Source organism: Dipodomys ordii, unplaced genomic scaffold (assembly GCF_000151885.1).
Source record: "Dipodomys ordii isolate 6190 unplaced genomic scaffold, Dord_2.0 Scaffold1, whole genome shotgun sequence".
In the NCBI taxonomy this organism is placed as follows: Eukaryota; Metazoa; Chordata; class Mammalia; order Rodentia; family Heteromyidae; genus Dipodomys; species Dipodomys ordii.
The window spans coordinates 50,960,214-50,968,590 of record NW_012267217.1 but is presented as its reverse complement, the minus strand read 5'-3'; positions in this window follow the sequence as shown (position 1 = coordinate 50,968,590).

Here is an 8,377-nt window from a genome sequence, read left to right as displayed (position 1 = left end):
TTGTCAACACACCTTGACAAAGATAGTTTTAAGCCACTGAGATTTAAGTCGGTTTGTACCGTGTATGGCAAGAAATAACCAGAATATACTGGTGGGCAATCATAGGTGAACTTGCATATTGGCCCTTCCTACAGTTTCTAAAATGCCATGTAGATGGCTTTGACACAGCTGAAAGAATATACAGCTTTTCACTTTACAGACAGGGTCACCAAAAATAAGAAGGACCTCCTGTTTATGAGGCTATGAATAACTGTGTGTTAAGCAGGGATGGCATGTATATACCACCTGCCTTCATGCCCTCATCCTGTGGACAGCCAATTCATCCAGCCCCCGTTCTTTAAACTCAATCCTGCCAGGAACTCTGTGCTGTGTCTCCTCTTCCTACTCCTCTTCATCCTTCTTCCCCTCCTCCTTCTTCTCCTCTATCTAGAAAAAAAAAATCATGGCAGCTGTTTTTGGTGATGGATGTTGATAGTTTATAACTCCCTTTCTTTTCTTTCTTTCTTGGGGGCAGTGCAGAGGTTTAAATTCTGAACTTCACACTTGCTAGGCAAGTAGTCTACTACTTAATCCCTACCCCCAACCAGCCCATTTTGACTTATTTTTCAAATAGGGTCTCACATTTTTGCCTAGACTGGCTTGGACCATGAGCCTTTTACTGGAGTCCTCCTAAAATTTTTGTTGGGACTGGCCTGGATTTATGTATCTCCTCACATCCGTCTGTCAACTAGCTTGGATTACAGGTGTGATCTACCATGCCGGGCCTCATAAATTTTAACAAGAGCATTCTAACAAGTATTTTACCTCAATTTCTCCAAATGTAGTTCCCACTCTTTCATCTTGTTTCTTCACCTGGTATTTTGCTTTTATTTTCCTAAATTCTGAGGTATCCAAAAGCAAACATTGTTCACACAAACTCCTCTTTCTTTCATAGATGTGACAGGTTGCATCACTTCCTTCTCTGATACTGACCTTTAGCAAAAACCTAATTTATTTGTCTAAAATTGAGAAGATAAAACCACCTGTCCTGCTTACTTGAATGGGTTGTGAAAATATCAAAGTCTAAATGAATATAGGAAAATATTTCATGGGCACAAAAGTAAATGATAAACACACACACACATCCTAGGCTGAGTTGGATATTAGGCTACAATTCAGTGAGTCTGGAGATTATTTGTCATCTAGGCTGGGGTGTGTGTGAAATGGGCAGGAGTGACTAGGGAGCTAATGAACAAATTCTAAATTGTAGTCTATACAACTCTGTGAATGAACAAAAAGCCATTGAATTGTTTAAAAATGGGAAAACTGTATGCCATATGAACTACATCTTAATGAAGCTGTGAGAAGGAAGTAGGGTAAAAATGAGGAAAGGAGGAAGGAAAGCAGAAATTTCAAAAACTATCTCTTTTCTGAGTTTATATTAATTGTTCTTCTTAGAGCTTCTGCCATTTGTCATTTCTGAATCCACCAGACATTTGTCTCTAATACATGATAAAGAAAATTCATGCTTTGTCAAGATCAGAGACCAAGAGAAAAAAATGAACTCAGGTCAACTTGATGTCCAGAAAATGAAGTGATTAGAGTCTAGCATATCAAAGTATGGGGTGGATTCTAATTTCTACAACAGGCAGCTCACCTAGAACCCAAAAACTATATTGTCAACAAAGGACCGTGCCTCTTACAAGTGGGTTCCAGGACTTGACGATGAGAGAAAATAGCTCCACATTCGTCTGTATTTCAAGTCCATGCTCCCTCTCTCCTCCCTACCTTCCTTTTTCATCTCCTGGCAGTGCTGGGGAGCCTGGAGAAGGAGTTTTGTGGGACTGCTCACATTTGGCCTAAGTTCCCCTGCCTGCTTCCTCAGGCCTGGCTTGTTCTATGGAGAATCTTCTCTGTGGTCTTTCTGTCCATGGGTGCCATGAGAAATGGATGAGAAGGAACAAGGCTGGAACAGAGTGAGACCTCCAGGAACCCAAGGAGCCTTGGGCCACTAGCCAGCCCTGGACAGAGACCCACCCCTCCCCCACCCACTTGGCAAAGACGGAGCACTCCTCAGTCAGGTCTGTCAGTGGACCCTGCTGGCCTGCTCTTTCAGCGTGTCTCACCCTTTCTCAGAACATAATCTGAACTTGGATCAGTACCCTGTGATCTACTCTCACTCTTGGGACATGCATGTGAGGAGGGCACTGCTATCACTCATGTTGGCCCATGACAAACAGCACCCCCACTTCGCCAGCACCCTTTTCTCCCCTGCCTGTTACTCTCAGCTCCATCCAGACCTTCTTGTGCCAGCATAAAATCAACAGAAGGGTTGTTGAACAGCTGGAATCATCATCTTCTCTCACTCCACGTCTCCAATCCCTTTCGGGACCTGCCCCATGCCTTCTCCCCTCCTCCTCCTCCCATGGCCTCTCACTCAATCCATTCTTCTCCTGGCACCAATAGCTATTTTCCACCACCCAGCTGGCCTACATCCAACTCACCACCCCAAGGGGTTTTCACTCCCCACTTCATCTGTCTCCTTCATGCTCCTCCTGCTGGAACTGGATCCGCTAGTTCTATTTCTAGATTCTTTCCATTGCCTTCTTTTGCATTAGGCAGCTTGCTTCTTCAAGCGGCCTCTCATCTCCCTAACCTCTCATGGGCATCTCTGAAATTCTCCTGTGGCAGGTGCAGATCTCCATTGGCAATGATATTCTCTTTCTCTAGTGGATCCTTCCTCCTTGTCTTCATAGGAATGCAGCTTTGGGGAAAATGAGGGCTTCACTGCTATTCTGTGTGCTTCAAAAAGGTCCTCAGGTTGTATCTGTGATGTCCCTGTCACTGGGGAGAAGGAGGATAATTTCTCTCCCTGCTTGATGAAGCCAGACCCTATCTTCTTCATTCACTCTTTTCCTAGTGTTATTTTCTATTCTTGACTCTTCACCACCCAGACCCAGGTAGGACAAGCACACTCCTACATTCCTCTACAGCAGTGAACATTCATCCATGTTATTGGGCTTTGGAGCTTCTCATGGACACTAGCTTCTGCCAGTTGCTAACTTGTTTTGAGACTTCCCCCCCCAAATCTAGATATCTTGGGATCTCTAGTTGGCATCACTCTTCCGCCATATTTATTTTGATACATCTGTGTTCCATTCTGCCAAGACATGACTACTTAATCTCCCAAATTCCCATCTTTAAGAATCTTGACAATCTTTCCTCACAACTTATTATGAAAATACAAAACATTTTGAATTTTTTTTAAAAAAATGACTTCTGTTGGTTAGCCCACATTTACAACTTCAAATGTGTGTATATCTACCTCCCTGGCATTGAACTTACAGATTCAATAACCTTTCAGCCAAGTGCCTGCCCCTGTTTCCAGGGGTCTGGGTATGCCCATTACCTGAGAGGCAGATGATGGCGGGTGGGAGGGGGGCAGGAGGAAGAGTCCTTCCCCCAGCATGAAGACAAGATGCGAGACCCTACAATCCACCATGTGGCCAGACCTGACCTCCTTCACTATCTAAGTATGCATGAACATACACACATATATAATGAATAATAAATATCTAATGTATGGATATATGTATATACACGTCTTGAGTTTCCTTCCTCTGCTTCCCATTTTTCAGACTTCAGTAGTCAGTCCTCCCAAGACTAAGATAGAGGAATACATTTTGCACAAAAATTCTTCTAAGAACATGAATGAGTCACTTCTCATCTTCTCATAGCTTCCCTCAAATAGCTTGAGTTATAAATCTAGTGTTGACAATAATGTACTATTTTACTTATCCAAAATCTTTTGGCACATGGCTCATTGCAGATGTGCTGAGGGGTAGACAGTCATAGACTTGTTAGTGATGCAAACGAAAACACCTGGACCTAGAGACAGAAAGAACAGGTTCGAGTCCCAGCACCTGCACAAACCAGCTGGATAGTGCTGCACAAATAGGATGATCCCCTTGAACTTTATCTCCTGCACCCATGAATTTAGCAAGTTGACTTTAGATATTCTGGAAGGGCTCCATAAACCCAATGTTCACTCCATGATGTCTTCAAGATTATTTACCATATCTGAGAGGTCATTTATCCATATGACTTTATAAAGAAGAATTGTGATCTTTTTCACATAGTAGTTCTTCTAGCCCCAGTAGGCTTAAGTTCTTGATTTCACGGTTCTTAAAAATATGGTCCTTGGCAAGTATTAAGCTCTCTAAACCTAAATTGTAGTTATCTCACAGCACAGTGGCAGCAGCAAGTGATCAGTTCACAAAGCATGTAAAACATGGAGTTTGAAGACTGGCACATAATAAGGCAATAAGGCTCAGTTAAATGTCCATTAGTATCAATACATTGTCATTTGTTTTTACTGCTTGAATGATCCCTATTTACTTGAACTAAAAATCTCTCCCTATGGTAACCAGTTTGGTCATGACTATACGAGCAAACATGTTTGGCAAGTGAAGCCTACTTCCACTTATCTGTCAGTACATGATCTATTTGGACAGTGTCCAGTCCTAATGTGGGGCTCTGAATGACACCTTTGGACTTGCATGCATTCACATGGTTATGCAACTATGCTACATTCTCAAACACAGCCTTAAAGAGTTTAAGTTTACTTGGTCAACTCTTTCTTGCCTTCATTTATTGTGGACAACTGACTGCTTAATGAAAAATGCTTGTGTATTTCTAGATTACTTTGTATACTTTGAGTACTGTGTTAATCTTTTTATCATTATGCCAAAATACCTGGGATGATTAAATAATAAATAGGAAAGGCATATTACAACTTAAAGTTTTAGCGATTCCAGCCCATGATCAGTTGACACCACTCCTTTGGGCCCATGGAAAGGTAGCACATATTGCAGGAGCACATAGCAAAAGAAAACAATGTACATCACCATCCAGAAAGCAAACGGGAATGGAAGAAACAAACCCTATAATCCCCTTTGTGGGCATGCCCTCAGTAACCTAAAGACTGCCTATTAGGCTTCACCTCTTAAAGGTTCCACCATCTCCCAGTGGCACCATTTTGGGGACAAAGCCATTAACATATGGGCTTTTTTTTTCCTGTCGGTTGTGGGGCCTGAACTCTGAGTCTGGGTGCTCTTCAGCTCTTCAGCTCAAGGCTAGTGCTCTACCACTTGAACCATAGCACCACTGCTTATGTGGTGCTGAGGAATCAAACCCAGGGCCTCGTGCATGCAAGGTAAGCACTTTACCACTGAGCCATCTTCCCAGCCCAACACATGGGCTTTTAAAGGACATTCAAGATCCAAGTGATAACAGGAGCATATACAGAATTCCTGGAAATCAGCAAAGAAAGAACAGAGTACCCAATAGAAACATGGGCAAAAGGTATGACCAGGCAGTCACAGAAGAAGAAAGCCAATAAAAGACAAACTCCTTTGTGATTTATGAAAAAAATCAGATAAAATAGGCCTAAGGACATGCATACTAATAAAGGGACGTCTCCTACAGGAGGATATAACAATTCTAAATATCTATACCACCAAGTACCAGAAAACCCAAATTTATCAAACAAACTCTACTTACCCTAATGACACTAGATCCAAACACATTGATTGTTGGAGACTTTAACACACCACTCTGCTTGCTGGACAGATCAACCCAGCAAAAACTCAACAAAGAAACCTCAGAACTAAGCAATGGCATAGACCAACTAGACTTAACAGACATCTAAAGAATATTTCACCCAGTAGCATCAGAATATATGTTTTTATCAGCAGCATGTGGAACATTTCCCATATTTTAGGTCACAAAACAAATCTGTACAAATTCAGAAATATTGAAATTATTCCCTGCATTCTCTCAGACCACAATGGTATAAAATTAGAGCTCAACTCCAACAGCCAACATAGAAAATTCTGTAACTCATGGAGACTGAACAACACATTGTTGAATCACCAGTGGGTCACTGAAGTGATTAGAAAGGAAATTCAAATGTTAATGATATTTACCAAAAATGAACATACAAAATACCAGCTCCTCTGGGACACAGCAAAGGCAGTACTCAGAAGAAAATTTATAGCTCTGAGTTCCTACATCAACAAATTGGAGAAATCTCTAACCAACAATTTAATGAGGCACCTGAAGCTCCTTGAAAATGAGCAACAAAACAAACCCCAAACCAGTAGATGGAAACAAATAAAATAAAATCTGAATTAAATGAATTAGAGTCCAAAAAAAACCACAGCAAGGATCAACAAAACAAAGAGTGGTTCATCAAAAAAATTAACAAAACTGACAAACTCTTAGCAAGTCTAACCAAAAAAAAGAGAGAACACACCCAAATAAATAAAATCAGAGATGAGAGTGGTAACATCAAGACAGAAGTAAGCAAGATTCAGAATATTATAAGGGAATACTTCACAAACCTTTATGCTAAAAAGAAAATTTGAGAATCTGGAAGACATGGAAGAATTTCTAGCAAGTATTGATATATCCAAACTTAACCAAGAATATCTAAACTAACTAAATAGACCCATATCAAATATTGAAATAGAAATGGCAGTAAAAGACCTCCCATCCAATAAAAGCCCAGCACCAGATGGATTCACAGCTGAATTCTATATGGCTTTCAAAGGAAAATTCACTCCAATACTCCTCAAACTCTCCAGTGAAATTGAAAGTGAAAGATCACTACCAAACTCATTCTACAAGGCCAGCATAACTCTCATCCCAAAACCTGATAGAGACCCATCAAAGAAAGAGAACTATAGACCCATTTCTTTAATGAACATTGATGCAAAACTTCCCAATAAAATTCTGGCCAATATACTTCAACATCTAATAAAAAAAATCCATACACTTTGACCAAACAGGATTCATTCCAGGGATGCTGGTTCAATATATGCAAGTCAATTAATGTAATACAACACATCAATAGGAGCAAGGATAAGAACCACATGATCATCTTGATAGATGGAGAAAAAGCATTTAACAAGATCCAAAACCTTTAATGATAAAAGCTCTGGAGAAACTAGGAATCCATGGAACATTCTTCAATATAACAAAGGTTGTATATGGCAAACTTACAGTCAGGATTATACTTAATGGTGAAAAGAAAAAAAAACATGTCCTCTAAAATCAGGAATGAGACAAGGATGTCTACTCTCTGCACTCCTCTTCAATATTGTATTGGAATTCCTAGCCAGAGCAATAAGGCAAGAGACAAACAGGGAAAGAAGAAGTAATACTCTCCCTCTTTGCAGATGACATGATCCTGTATTTAAAGAACACTATTGACTCCTCTCCCAAGTCACTTGAACTGATCCAAAATTTGGCAAAGTAGCAGGATATACAATTAACCCACAAAAACCAGTAGCTTTTCTGTATGTCAACAATAAGAAAAGCAACTCCTTTTGTAATAGCCTCAAAAAAAAACCTAGTAATTAACTTAACCAAAAGGTGAAGGACCTCTATGATGAAAACTTTAAAATACTAAAAAAGGAAATTAAAGCAGATTAAAGAAAGTAGAAAAACCTCCCAGGATCCTGGATTGGGAGGATTAACATCATGAAAATGACAATACTGCCAAAAGCTATCTACAAATTCAGTGCAATACCCATCAATATCCCAACAACATTTTTTAATAATGGAAGAAGCAATCCAAAAATTCACATGGAATAATAGAAGACTCCAGAGAGCAAACAACAATCCTTAGCAGGAAAAATAGTGCTGGAGGAATATCAATACCAAACTTCAAACTATTATAAAGCTGCAGTTATAAAAACAATTTGGTACTGACACATGAACAGGCCGGAGAACCAATAGAATAGAATTGAAGACCCAGACATGATCCCACAAGCCTAGGGCCACTTAATCTTTGATAAGGGAGCCAAAATAATCAGATGGAAGAAAGACAGACTCTTTAACAAATGGTGCTGGCAGAATTGGCTATACACATGTAGAAAACTGAAGTTATATCCTTATATATCACCCTCACCAAAATCAACTCCAAATGGATCAAAGATCTTGAGGTAAAAGCAGATACCCTCAAAATATTACAGGAAGGGATGGGGGATATACTTGGGTTCCTTGGCACAGTTTGAAACTTCATAACTAAAGATCCACAAAGAAAACAATTCAAAGAAACTCTGGATAAATGGGTTCACATTAAGCTGCAGAGCTTCTGCATGGCAAAGGACATAGCGAGTAAGATAAATAGAAAGCCTACATATTGGGAGAAGATCTTTACTACTATACAACAGACACAAGAGCCTTATATCAAAAATATACCTAGACTCAAGTGGTAGAGCGCTCGCCTTGAACTGAAGAGCTGAGGGACAACGTCCAGGCCCAGAGTTCAAGTCCCATTACCGACAAAAAAAAAAAAAAAAGAATATGTTACCAAAAATATACCTAGAGC